The sequence below is a fragment of the Sminthopsis crassicaudata genome, chromosome 1 (genome assembly GCF_048593235.1).
Source record: "Sminthopsis crassicaudata isolate SCR6 chromosome 1, ASM4859323v1, whole genome shotgun sequence".
NCBI lineage: Eukaryota > Metazoa > Chordata > Mammalia > Dasyuromorphia > Dasyuridae > Sminthopsis > Sminthopsis crassicaudata.
The window spans coordinates 65,692,449-65,706,300 of NC_133617.1; the positions used below are offsets into that span (position 1 = coordinate 65,692,449).

At 48.3% G+C, this 13,852-nt stretch overlaps 1 protein-coding gene across 5 annotated transcripts in view; it reads left to right on the top strand.

Annotated features, from left to right (window-relative positions):
• TNFAIP8L1 (TNF alpha induced protein 8 like 1) overlaps positions 1-13,852 on the top strand; it is a 36,575-nt gene that overhangs the window by 13,808 nt on the left and 8,915 nt on the right. For 2 of the 5 annotated variants that reach the window (XM_074308324.1, XM_074308335.1), the window contains exon 2: positions 9,813-9,890. The exons of the other annotated variants lie outside the window; for them this stretch is intronic. The gene's annotated coding sequence lies outside the window, so the exon portion shown is untranslated. The remainder of the gene's footprint in view (positions 1-9,812; positions 9,891-13,852) is intronic. 5 annotated transcript variants of the gene reach the window in all.

Genomic DNA, 13,852 nt, shown 5'->3' on the forward strand with positions numbered 1-13,852 from the left:
CTGAATTCAGGAGGACCCGAGTTCAAATCTGATGTCAGACAGTTAACACTTCCTGGCTGTGTGACCCTGAGCAAGTCACTTAACCCCAATTGTGCCTCAGCCAAAAAAAAAAAAAAAAAAAAAAAAAATACTGCACATGCCTTGACTTAAAATACTTTATTGGTAAAAAAAAAATGCTAACCATCATTTGAACTTTCAATAAGTTGTAATCATTTTGCTGGTGGAGGGTCTTGCCTTGATGTTGATGGCCGCCGACTGAGATGATAATTTTATTTTATTTTATTTTTTAATTTTTTATTTTATTTTATAATTATAACATTTTTTGACAGTACATATGCATGGGTAATTTTTTACAACATTATCCCTTGCACTTACTTCTATTCAGATTTTTTCCCTTCCTCCCCCAACCCCCTCCCCCAGATGGCAAGCAGTCTTATATATGTTAAATATATTACAGTATAATTTAGATACAATATATGTGTGTAGAACCGAATTTTTTGTTGCACAGGAAGAATTGGATTCAGAAGGTAAAAATAACAGTTTACATTCATTTCCCAGTGTTCCTTTTCTAGATGTAGCTGGTTCAGTCCATCATTAATCAATTGGAATTGGATTAGTTCTTCTCTATGTTGAAGAAATCCACTTCCATCAGCATACATCCTCGTACAGTATCATTGTTGAAGTGTATAATGATCTTCTGGTTCTGCTCGTTTCACTCAGCATCAGTTGATGTAAGTCTCTCCAAGACTCTCTGTATTTCTCCTGTTGGTCATTTCTTATAGAACAATAATATTCCATAACATTCATATACCATAGTTTACCCAACCATTCTCCAATTGATGGACATCCATTCATCTTCCAGCTTCTAGTCACTATGAAAAGGGCTGCTACAAACATTTTGGCACATACAGGACCCTTTCCCTTCTCTAGTAGTTCCTTGGGGTATAAGCCCAGTAGTAGTATGGCTGGGTCAAAGGGTATGCACATTTTGATAACTTTTTGGGCATAATTCCAGATTGCTCTCCAGAATGGTTGGATTCTTTCACAACTCCACCAACAATGCATCAGTGTCCCAGTTTTCCCACAGCCCCTCCAACATTCATCGTTATTTGTTCCTGTCATCTTAGCCAATCTGACAGGTGTGTAATGATACCTCAGAGTTGTCTTAATTTGCATTTCTCTGATCAATAGTGATTTGGAACACTCTTTCATATGAGTGGAAATAGTTTTAATTTCATCATCTGAAAATTGTCTGTTCATATCCTTTGACCATTTATCAATTGGAGAATGGCTTGATTTCTTATAGATTAAAGTCAATTCTCTGTATATTTTGGAGATGAGGCCTTTATCAGAACCTTTAACTGTAAAAATTTTTTCCCAATTTGTTACTTCCCTTCTAATCTTGTTTGCATTAGTTTTGTTTGTGCAGAAACTTTTTAATTTGGTGTAATCAAAATGTTCTATTTTGTGATCAATAATGGTCTCTAGTTCTCCCTTGGACACAAACTCCTTCCTCCTCCACAAGTCTGAGAGGTAAACCATCCCATGTTCCTCCAATTTATTTATGATTTCGTTCTTTATGCCTAAATCTTGGACCCATTTTGATCTAATCTTAGTATGTGGTGTTAAATGTGGGTCCATGCCTAGTTTCTGCCATATTAATTTCCAGTTTTCCCAGCAGTTTTTGTCAAATAATGAATTCTTATCCCAAAATTTGGGATCTTTGGGTTTGTCAAAGATTAGATTGCTATTTTTATTCACTATCTTGTCCTGTGAACCTAACCTATGCCACTGATCAACAAGTCTATTTCTTAGCCAATACCAAATGGTTTTGGTGACTGTTGCTTTATAATATAGCTTTAAATCAGGTACACTTAGACCACCTTCCTCTGACTTTTTTTTCATTAGTTCCCTTGCAATTCTCGACCTTTTATTCTTCCATATGAATTTTGTTGTTATTTTTCTAGGTCATTAAAATAGTTTCTTGGGAGTCTGATTGGTATAGCACTAAATAAATAGATTAGTTTGGGGAGTATTGTCATCTTTATTATATTCGCTCGGCCTATCCAAGAACATTGAATGTCTTTCCAATTATTTAAATCTGACTTTATTTTTGTGGCAAGTGTTTTGTAATTTTGCTCATATAATTCATGACTCTCCTTTGGTAGATATATTCCCAAATATTTGATACTATCGACCGTTATTTTGAATGGAATTTCTCTTTGTATGAGATGATAATTTTAAAAAATAAGACAACAATGAAATTTGCTGCATCAATTTCCTGTTCTTTAACTTGAACAGTTACGGACCATTGTCAGGTTATCAATTAGCCCAATTTCTTGTGTCTCAGGGAATGCGGGGGCCCAAGGAGAGGGAGAGAGAACAGCTGGCTGCTGGAGCAGTCAGGACACAAACATCATTTATCAATTATATTCACCATCATGTAGGTGTGACGTGTGATATCCCAAAGCAATTATAATGGTAATATCAAAGATCCCCAATGACAGATCACCCTAATAGATATAATAATAATGAAAAAGTCTGAAATATTGGGAAAATTACCAATGTGTGACACGGAAACATGATATGAGCACATGTTGGAAAAACAGTAATAATAAACTTGCTCAACACAGGCTTGCCACAAACTTCAATCGTAAACTGCAATAAAGCGAGGTGTGCTTCTGTCAGAAAGGGTTTCTGACTCAGCTGAAGGTTGGTGCCCAAGGATGGGTTCTGGTCCTGTTCTTCTTAGAGCTTAATGAGAAGACATGGTGACCTGGGACCCCCAGGGGCCAGGACCAGGCAGGTTCTTTGTTTAGGACAGCGTCAGGCTAGGGGTCAATGCAGAGATTGGGGCCAGTTCCACGGCATTGGAGAAGGCACATAAAATTTATCTTGAGTCCTCCGGTCAAAGCTGGGATCAAGTGAAACGAAGGAACACTGACCGTGTATTCACAGTCCTAGGGGAAAGTCCAGAGGCCCAGGAAGGAGTTAGCCCAGGCACAGGACTGGGAAAGTGACCACCCAGAGCCCTATGTCCAGGATAAGGTGAGAATGGTGAGTAGGAGAAGAGATTAGTGGGTCGGATTCAGAAGCCCAGGGCAATATAATAACAAACCTGAAAAGGATAAGTCGCCATGTCCCAATTGCCTTGTCAGGGACAGAGACAGCATCTGGAGGCCCAGGCAGGAATGAAGCCCGAGAAAATTAAGTCTGGGCTGAGATTCAGCTTCCAAGGGAGGCAGGGAAATGGCCAAATCATAGAGACCAGGATGGAGAAGAGCAGGGTCTGCCCATGTACAACATAACGAGAATTCCAGGTAGAAGGTCTAGCCATAATCTGGTGGGTAACAAGGACAGCTCATTGGATAACTCGGTGAGTGATCCAAAACTGGAAGAGACTGAAGGCCAATGAGCATCTCATTTTACAGATGAGGAGTTTAACAGAAGATAGTCTTGTCTGCCCTGGTCTGTCTACTTGTGAGCTATTCCCCAAGCATGATAATGGTGCGGTCCTGCCACACTCTTGGCCATGGGTAGGAACATCGGTCCAGTTTCTGAGTGCGGGTCTATCAGCATCCCCATCGTGAAACAAGCAAGATTTGTCCTGGTGGCAAGATGTTGTAGTATACCTCTGCTTGCCTCAGCTTCCTCAACTGTAAAATGGAGATAATGACAGCCATCGGTTGTAAAGATCAAATGAGAAAATAATTACAAAGTGTTTTGCATATATTTTATTAATTTATTTCTTATTTTATTAATTTGCTGTTTTATTTGTCATTATTTTATTAATTCATTTTATTATTTATTATTTTCTTAGTTTATTTTATTAACATTATTAACAGTTAATACTATTTATTAATAATATTATTGATTAAAATTAAATTTTAAAATGAAATTAATTTTAAAATTAATAATAATATTTAATGATAATGTTATTATTTTTGTTCTTGGGCCACCCTGACTGGTATGCTTTTTTATTCTTTAGTGCCTTAAGGAAGCCATCATTTGGCAGGGATATTAGAGAAGAAATCCCTGTCTAGGTGTTGGTCTGACCTGTTTCTGAGATTCTGTAGCATTCTAGCTCTCACGATCTATGTTTTGTGGCCCTACATAGTCTGAGGTAAAAAGTCCTGATGGGGGATGGAGCAGGGGAATAAGGAGTCTCCTATTAATTCCACTTTATAGTAATTATCAGCCTGATCAATCTGTCCTTTGAACTTGGCTGGAACCTTCTCTTAGCTTAGCCCCTCCTCCATCATGGAGCCTGACCAACCAGCAAACAAAGGGCACGGGCTGCTGGGGTATTTGTGGGAAAAAATAAACAGAGAGGGCAGCTACGTGGCACAGTGCATGAAGTGCCAGGATCCCCTGAGCTCAAATGTAGCCCGGAGTACTTAACACTTACCGGCTGTGTGACCCTAGGCGAGTCACAGCCCCAGTTGCCTCACAAAAGAAAGAAAAGGAAATCGAGGTGTGGGATGTGGTGCAGTAAGACTGACTGGTCACCAGTGGGGCCCGACTTTGCCTTTGGTAGAAAGAAGTGACTGCTGCCCAAGCCTTGGAGCGGAACGGCAGTGAGGGGCAATGGCCCTCCTTCTCCTCAGCCCCCTGGTGCCCAAGGTCATGGGTGACTATGTTTGACGCCCAGTCTGGGCTCAGTTTTTTTATTCCAGAGCCAGAGTTGTGCACGGGAGTGCCCAGCTTGGGCGCCCGCCACATTGCCCTTCAATGCTGTACGGGGACCTAACCTTCTCGACAAGCCTCTGTGGGTGGTAGAGGAGGGCGGCCCTGTCCGTGCCCCGGCCCTTCAGTGCTTTCTTGGCTGCCCGGGCTCAGGGCACGAGCTCTGCCTCCCATTGTGGGGTATTTCTCTGAGGTGGAAGCCTGCTGGAACAGGAAGGAAGCCGCTGGTTTATTCTGGTCTCCCCGGCTCCCCAAGGACCAGCACATCTCCGCTTGTTGATAAGGACGTTCTGGGAGGAACAATGGGATGGGGAATGGGGGGGGGGGGCAGAAGGAGAGGAGAGATCACAGAATTTAGAACTGCACCGATGGGAAAGCTCGGGCTGGGGAAGGAGCCACCAGCAGCTCCTCTGGGGCTAGGCCCACTATCTCCTCTGACCTCAGGCCCAGAGCTACTACTACTAGAGCTACTACAGCACCTAGCTGCCAGTTTCTTGCTCTCTAAAATGGAGCGACTGGGACTTAATGACCTCTATCATCTAATATATAAATCTGTGATCGAAGGGAGAAAGCAATCACAAATGGGGCTGAGGTGGGGGAAAGATAAGAGCTTTCAGGACCTTCCCTGAGCCTTGAAGAAGCTAGAGATCCTATAATTGCTCTACAGCATTTTACATTATTTGATATCATTTTTAAGGTTTTATTGACACATTAGTCATTTCTAGTCTCATTTGGCTCTGAGGTGTGGAAATACGGAAGGATGCATCCGGGCTTGGGTCACAGCTTCTTCAAAGACATGGAGGCAGGATAAAGGGACTGGTTAAAGGAATAGGAAGTAGGACAGTGGCTGGAATGAAGAATTTATGAAGGAGGCTGGTATGAAATAGGACTGGAGAGGGAGCATCAAGCCACACTCTGGAGGCCCTTCAGTGCCGAGCTGAGGAAGCCGTATTTTGCTCTGGAGGCAACAGAAAGACACTGAAAAGGGGCAGATTATTTTCCGTCTGTGTAAAGGGATGCACTGGAGAGGGAAGGGCTTAATCTGGGAAATCAATGGGTGGAGGGGATGAAGACCTCAAGGAGGGAGGTAGCCATAGAAACCGAGAGAGGTCAGATATAAGATGTTGTAGAGAGAGGATTGGCAAGATCTGGCAACTGGTTGGATAGAGGGTGTGAGGAAGGGAAAGGGTATGCATGGGCTTGTGAGTAGGGAGCGCTAGGGAGAAAGGGCACTGCCCTTGACAGAAATGGGCAAGCCTGGAGGAGAGTCAGGTTCAGAAGGGGAGATAATGATTTCTGTTTGGGGCATATTGAATTTACGCTGTTGCAGGTTAGATGTCTAGCGAGCAAGTTGGTGCTGCCATTGGAATCCAAGAAAGATTTGAAAACTTGATAAATAATATTTTTTTCTGAGGCTGGGGTTAAGTGACTTGCCCAGGGTCACACAGCTAGGAAGTGTTAAGTGTCTGAGACCAGATGTGAACTCGGGTCCTCCTGAATTCAGGGCTGGTGCTCTATCCACTACACAACTGGCTGCTCCCAATACATAAATTTAGTAGTTATCTGCCTAGAGGCAATCATTGATCCTGCCAAGAAATAGTTCAAGAAGAGAAGAAAAAAATAATCTAGAAGAGATGTTTGAGGGACTTTTACAGTCAGGGAAGCAGAAATGGGTGGTGATATGGCAAAGGCGGCTGAGAAGGGTCAATCAGGAGAAGTAAACGAACATCAAGGGTATAATATCTCAGAAGTCAAAAGAGGAGAGAACATACAGGATGGAAGAGCTCTTGACAGAGGCTGAGGAGAATGAAGACCGAGGAAGGCTCTTGGATTTGGCCGTTGGGTAAACTTGGAGGGAGCAATGTCAGTGACTTGGTGGGTAGGCAGCCAGACTTCAGGGTGCTGAGAAATGAGTGGAAGGTGAGAATGGGAGCCCACCAGTGGCTTTTTCTAGGCATCTGGCTATGAAGGAGAAAGCTACAGGCTACGTCTGAAGAGGATGGGAGGGTCAAGTGAAGGCTTGTTGCTATTGAAGGCCTATGGAAGATGGAGATGTGTGTGTATGCAGAGCCAAGAGATAAAAAGGGGTTGGAGATGAGAAAAAGGAAGATGCTGGGAGTGTAGTCTCCCAGAGGAGATGGAAGGGGTGGGATCAGGGGCCACAAGGATTTGTTTGCTCTGGGGAGAAACCAGCCCACAACAGTTCCAGGAGCTGGAGAGAACAGGAGGATGAAGAGAGAGGTTTGGAGGTGGGGGAATAAGGGAAAAGAAGAGTTCACAGTGGATGACCTTCATTTTCTCAGCAAAGCGGAAGGGAGGTAGTTCTTTCTCATAGAGATATGGGGGGTGACAATTTTGAGGGGCTGCGGATTGGATTGGAAGAATTGCTGGGGGGAGTTTTGGAGAAAATCCAGGCAGAATAGAACAGCTGTGCAGCAGTTGAAATATGATAAATTTCTAGAGTTCTGAGTTGGCACAGTTGTCTCTTGGCAACAATCAAAGTTGCCACTTCCTCCAGGGGCATTCATCAGAGAGCAAGTAGGAGTGGAGAAGGCAGATAGAGGGATAACCCGGGCTTGGGGTTTGCAAAGTATAGCAAAGACAAGGCAGGAAAGGAGCTTAGGGGAGGAGTGGAAGGGATTGCAGTGCGTGATTGAATTGCTCAGTTATATGGGAAAGACTGGAAGGAAGGAAATAAATCAGAATGTGGGCGTCAGATTAGGAGAATAAACAAGGATGAGCGGACTGAAAGTCACGATGGGTCAAAAAATAAGTGCACTTAAGTTGTGGTCTCTACTTGGTTTTTAATCTATGTTTTAATGCCTTTATTTCAATTTATTTTATTTCCTTTGCAATTTTTATGCATTTAAAGCCATTATTCTGAGAAGGGGTCCAGAGATTAAGGCCAGAAGAGTCCTATGTTTGCACTGTGTGTGCTTCCCTGACATTGCAGGCTAGAGCCACGGCTGCGTGCACCAAGGTGGAATATTAGTGTGAAAAGCACCGGCTCGGCTCCGGGGACAGGGAGGATGCCAGGCTCGGTGCCCTATGTGCCAGGCCCGGTGCATTTTATAGGATATGATTATCCTTTGTTCCTCACAACCACCATGCAAGGAAAGGATCATGATGATCTCCATTTTATAGTTAAGGAAACTGAGACAGAAGAAAAGTAATTTTCCCCATCAAACAACTAATAAAGATAACAGAAGCCAGATTGCCAAAAAGTGCTACCTTTGGAGTTCTGGGATCTTCATTAAGGCCCTGTCTTTCCCACTTACTAATTATGTAACCCAGGCAAGTCACTTCCCCTCTGGATGCCTTGGTTTCCTCACCTGTAAAATGAAGGTGATCCCGTTTGCACTGGCTGTCTCAGAGGGTTGTGAAATAATGTACATAAAAGGCTCTATAAACCCCCAACGTAATGAAGCAAATGTGAGTGGCTATAATTGTGTAATTGTTATGAAACAATGAAATAACTCATTCTATGAGTACTTTAAAGAACGTGAGGGATGGGACATAAGGATCATCATCCCCGTTTTATACACGAAGAAGCTGAATCTTCCCAAAGTAAAATGACTTCGCCAAGATGACGCAGCTAGTAAGTGTTAGGGCTCACTCAACCCTCAGGCTTTCTGGCTCCTGTTCCACTGGTTTTTCCACTTCTTCATGTTGGGGAAGGGGAGGACACTGGGCCGCAGGACTGGGGTGGGATCGGAGGCTCCAAAATCTGGATTTTATCTGGCAGCGGAGAACGGTGGGAGACCCTCCCGCAGGGGGGGACCCTGAGAAAAATGTGGAGATGGTCATGGTGAGCAGTCCCCGGCCTGCTCTCTTTAGGCGGCAGAGGGGGTAACAGGAGGAGGCCTCCGAGCTCAGACAAAGGTACGCTTTGTTACTGCCCACGACGCGGGGTCTCCGGAGAGCAGAGGGCGGCCCACGTGGTCATCCAAGCCGCCTCCCCCTTCCTCAGCATGAACAGGGGGGTTGTCACGAGGCTTGGGGCAGGGAAGGCCCCTGGTTTGTGGAGCTGTGAGACCTTCCCCTCCCTCATTGTCCGAGCAGGGACACTTTGCCCCACTTGGGCTGACCCCCCCCCCCCGCTGGGCTCTGAGCTCCCCTCAGACAGGGGTCGAAAAAAGGGGCCCGCCTCAGCCAACAGCTGAGAAGGGGGCTCCTGGAGCCTTCCCTTTTAACTCAGGAGAGCAAGCCGGCAGAGCCTTCCGTGCGCCTGTGGCTGAGGAGTGCAGCGCTCGGGCCTGGGGGCCAGAGTCCTGACTTCCAATCCCATTTAACTAGCTGTGGGCCTGACTGTGCGCAGGCCACCAGCTCTCTCCCCAATCCCTGGCTCCTCCAGTCAAACTGGGGACAGTGGAACTTGCCCTGCCGGCTTCCCGAGCCTTGTGTGAGCCACCCCGAGAGAAGGTCAGAGCTGGAGGAGACCTCGAGGCCCTCTGTGCCCACACCTCACATCCTAGAGGAGGACAATGAGATTCAGAGACTCGTTCACCCACTCCCGAAGCTGGCACCTCCCTCCCCTGGCCCCTTCCATCCCTCCTTCACGTTTTCCTGGAGAACTCTCCTTTGCTGTTATTAAATTCTACTTGCTAACGTTTCCCTACACGTCTTCCTTCCCTTGCAGAAATATTAGACTATGGTGGAATCATACACGTATATAAAGTAAGAAATATACAGACTGATTTGGGTATATTCTTGTTCCCCTTAGTCCAAGGGTTCTTAATCCTTTCCCTGCAAGAATCTATGGAGTTCTGTGAACTTGAATGGGGAGGGAGAAAAGACATCTTTATTTTTGCTTTGGCTTCTTTTTGTCATTCTATTTTGTTTTATGCATTTAAAAATAGAACCTGAGGATGGCCTAATCATAGGTTTGCCCAAAGTGACTGGCTAGAATATTCAGGACACACACACACACATAAAATCTCTGCATTAATAAAATAAAATAAATAATAAATAATAAAAATAATAATTAAAGTAAAGCAAAATCTGCTTGTGAGGAAGCCAGGATTTCTACCCAGATTTTCCATTCTTGAACCCAGGGATCTTCCCACTGTCTAATAATGGGAAGAAGTCATGACTTCTTTCTGTTGTTGTTACAATTACTATTACAGAGTGGGAGAAGGAGGGGCAAAGAAGAATAAGATCCAGTCCTTGATTCTGGAGAATTCAGTCGCAGGGAGATCAACCAGGTAAATTTAAAAAGCAGAAGAGAATCTCTAACCTTTGTAGGGTGCTCTAAGGCCATCACATTTGATCCTCATGACAACCGGAGGAAGTAGGTGCTATTATTATTCCCATTTTACAGATGAGGAAACTGAGGTAGAGAGGGTCACACTTCTAGTTATTGTCTGAGGTTGAATCTGGAAGCAGGCCTTCCTGACTGTGGCCTGAGAATTTACTCACCAAAAAATAAGAAAGATGTCCAGAACCGAAGGCAAGGATGAAAGGTATCATGAAGCTCCTGGGATTCTTAAGCCAGATTAGAGAATGATATAGAGAGTTAGGGCTCTTTGGCTCGTGAAGAATGACTATTCGGAGTCAGCCTCTGAACGACATAAACGGGAGCCTGGAGGTGGTCAAGCAAGCACAAAACGTTTAGTGCAAGGAGGGGCGGTGGGCCGGCGGAGGAGGGCCTTGAACGCCAGGCGGAGGACTTCGGTGTTCCTCTTGAGGGCCTGGGAGCCACTAGATGGTTTTGATCCGAGAAGTGACTTTTAAATTACCCGAGTTTGAATCCTACATCAGACACCATCTGTTGGATCCTAGGTGAGCCCCTTAGGTCCCTCTCTCAGGTTGTTTCTGCACCTGAAGAATGGGAATAGTAGCCACTACCTTACCCAGGTAGGGATCAAGTGAGATAACAAATGGGAAGCACTTTGAAAACCTTACATCATGATTATAAATGTTATTATTATATTGTCCGGAGGATTCTTGGACGGCTTGAGGTTTGAACAGATGGTCTTTGAAGTCCCCTTCAACTCTGGATTCTAAGGCTGAGAAACCAGTTAAGAAGCTATTTATTACAAAGGTCCAGCTGCAAGGAAATAAGATGCTAAGCCCAGAAATGACCTTCGGTATAGAGAGGGGGTGGGGACAGCTGTGAGAAGGGTTGAGAAGGAAAGAATAGAAATTGGAGGTGATGGAGAGCATTGTAAGGATGAGGAGTAAAGGACTAAAATGGGGACGGCTTTAGAACATGAGTAGTAGGGCTGGGAGGGCCCTTAGAATATGGGATGTCAGATTGGGAGGGCCCTTAGAACAGGGGATGTTAGGGCTGGGAGGGCCCTTAGAACTCAGGATGTCAGAGATGGGAGGGCCCCTAGAACACAGGGTGTCAGAGCTGGGAGGGCCCTTAGAACCTGGGAGGTCAGAGCTGGGAGGAGCCTTAGAACCCAGGAGGTCAGAGCTGGGAGGGCCCTTAGAACCCAGGAGGTCAGAACTGGGAGGGCCCTTAGAACCTGGGAGGTCAGAGCTGGGAGGAGCCTTAGAACCCAGGAGGTCAGAGCTGGGAGGGCCCTTAGAACCCAGGAGGTCAGAACTGGGAGGGCCCTTAGAACCCAGGAGGTCAGAGCTGGGAGGGCCCTTAGAACCCAGGAGGTCAGAACTGGGAGGGCCCTTAGAACCCAGGAGTCAGAGCTGGGAGGGTCCTTAGAACCCAGGAGGTCAGAACTGGGAGGGCCCTTAGAACCTGGGAGGTCAGAGCTGGGAGGAGCCTTAGAACCCAGGAGGTCAGAGCTGGGAGGGCCCTTAGAACCCAGGAGGTCAGAACTGGGAGGGCCCTTAGAACCCAGGAGGTCAGAGCTGGGAGGGCCCTTAGAACCCAGGAGGTCAGAGCTGGGAGGGTCCTTAGAACCCAGGAGGTCAGGGCTGGGAGGGCCCTTAGAACCCAGGAGGTCAGAGCTGGGAGGGTCCTTAGAACCCAGGAGGTCAGAGCTGGGAGGGCCCTTAGAACCCAGGAGGTCAGAGCCGGGAGGGCCCTTAGAACCTGGGAGGTCAGAGCTGGGAGGAGCCTTAGAACCCAGGAGGTCAGAGCTGGGAGGGCCCTTAGAACCCGGGAGGTCAGGGCTGGGAGGGCCCTTAGAACCCAGGAGGTCAGGGCTGGGAGGGCCCTTAGAACCCAGGAGGTCAGGGCTGGGAGGGCCCTTAGAACCCAGGATGTCAGAGCTGGGAGGGCCCTTAGAACCCAGGAGGTCAGAGCTGGGAGGGCCCTTAGAACCCAGGAGGTCAGGGCTGGGAGGGCCCTTAGAACCCAGGAGGTCAGGGCTGGGAGGGCCCTTAGAACCCAGGAGGTCAGGGCTGGGAGGGCCCTTAGAACCCAGGAGGTCAGGGCTGGGAGGGCCCTTAGAACACAGGGTGTCAGAGCTGGGAGGGCCCTTAGAACCCAGGAGGTCAGGGCTGGGAGGGCCTTTAGAACCCAGGAGGTCAGGGCTGGGAGGGCCTTTAGAACCCAGGAGGTCAGGGCTAGGAGGGCCCTTAGAACACAGGGTGTCAGAGCTGGGAGGGCCCTTAGAACCCAGGAGGTCAGGGCTGGGAGGGCCTTTAGAACCCGGGAGGTCAGAGCTGGGAGGGCCCTTAGAACCCAGGAGGTCAGAGCTGGGAGGGCCCTTAGAACCCAGGAGGTCAGAGCTGGGAGGGCCCTTAGAACCCAGGAGGTCAGAGCTGGGAGGGCCCTTAGAACTCAGGAGGTCAGAGCTGAGAGGAGCCTTAGAACCCAGGATGTCAGAGCTGGGAGGGCCCTTAGAACCCAGGAGGTCAGAGCTGGGAGGGTCCTTAGAACCCAGGAGTCAGAGCTGGGAGGGCCCTTAGAACCCAGGAGGTCAGAGCTGGGAGGAGCCTTAGAACCCAGGAGGTCAGAGCTGGGAGGGCCCTTAGAACCCAGGAGGTCAGAGCTGGGAGGGCCCTTAGAACCCAGGAGGTCAGAGCTGGGAGGGCCCTTAGAACTCAGGAGGTCAGAGCTGGGAGGGCCCTTAGAACCCAGGAGGTCAGAGCTGGGAGGGCCCTTAGAACCCAGGAGGTCAGAGCTGGGAGGGCCCTTAGAACTCAGGAGGTCAGAGCTGAGAGGAGCCTTAGAACCCAGGAGGTCAGAGCTGGGAGGAGCCTTAGAACCCAGGAGGTCAGAGCTGGGAGGGCCCTTAGAACCCAGGAGGTCAGAGCTGGGAGGGCCCTTAGAACCCAGGATGTCAGAGCTGGGAGGGCCCTTAGAACCCAGGATGTCAGAGCTGGGAGGGCCCTTAGAACCCGGGAGGTCAGAGCTGGGAGGGCCCTTAGAACCCAGGAGGTCAGAGCTGGGAGGGCCCTTAGAACCCAGGAGGTCAGAGCTGGGAGGGCCCTTAGAACCCAGGGGGTCAGAGCTGGGAGGGCCCTTAGAACAGGGGATGTTAGGGCTGGGAGGGCCCTTAGAACCTGGGATGTCAGAGCTGGGAGGGCCCTTAGAACCCAGGATGTCAGAGCTGGGAGGGCCCTTAAAACCCAGGAGGTCAGAGCTGGGAGGGCCCTTAGAACCCAGGATGTCAGAGCTGGGAGGGCCCTTAGAACCCAGGAGGTCAGAGCTGGGAGGGCCCTTAGAACCCAGGAGGTCAGAGCTGGGAAGGCCCTTAGAACCCAGGAGGTCAGGGCTGGGAGGGCCCTTAGAACTCAGGAAGTCAGGGCTGGGAGGGCCCTTAGAACCCAGGAGGTCAGAGCTGGGAGGGCCCTTAGAACTCAGGAAGTCAGAGCTGGGAGGGCCCTTAGAACCCAGGAGGTCAGAGCTGGGAGGGCCCTTAGAACCCAGGAGGTCAGAGCTAGGAGGGCCCTTAGAACCCAGGAGGTCAGAGCTGGGAGGGCCCTTAGAACTCAGGAAGTCAGAGCTGGGAGGGCCCTTAGAACCCAGGAGGTCAGGGCTGGGAGGGCCCTTAGAACCCAGGATGTCAGAGCTGGGAGGGCCCTTAGAACCCGGGAGGTCAGAGCTGGGAGGGCCCTTAGAACCCGGGAGGTCAGAGCTGGGAGGGCCCTTAGAACCCGGGAGGTCAGAGCTGGGAGGGCCCTTAGAACCCAGGAGGTCAGAGTTGGGAGGGCCCTTAGAACCCGGGATGTCAGAGCTGGGAGGGCCCTTAGAACCCAGGAGGTCAGGGCTGGGAGGGCCCTTAGAACCCAGGAGGTCAGAGCTGGGAGG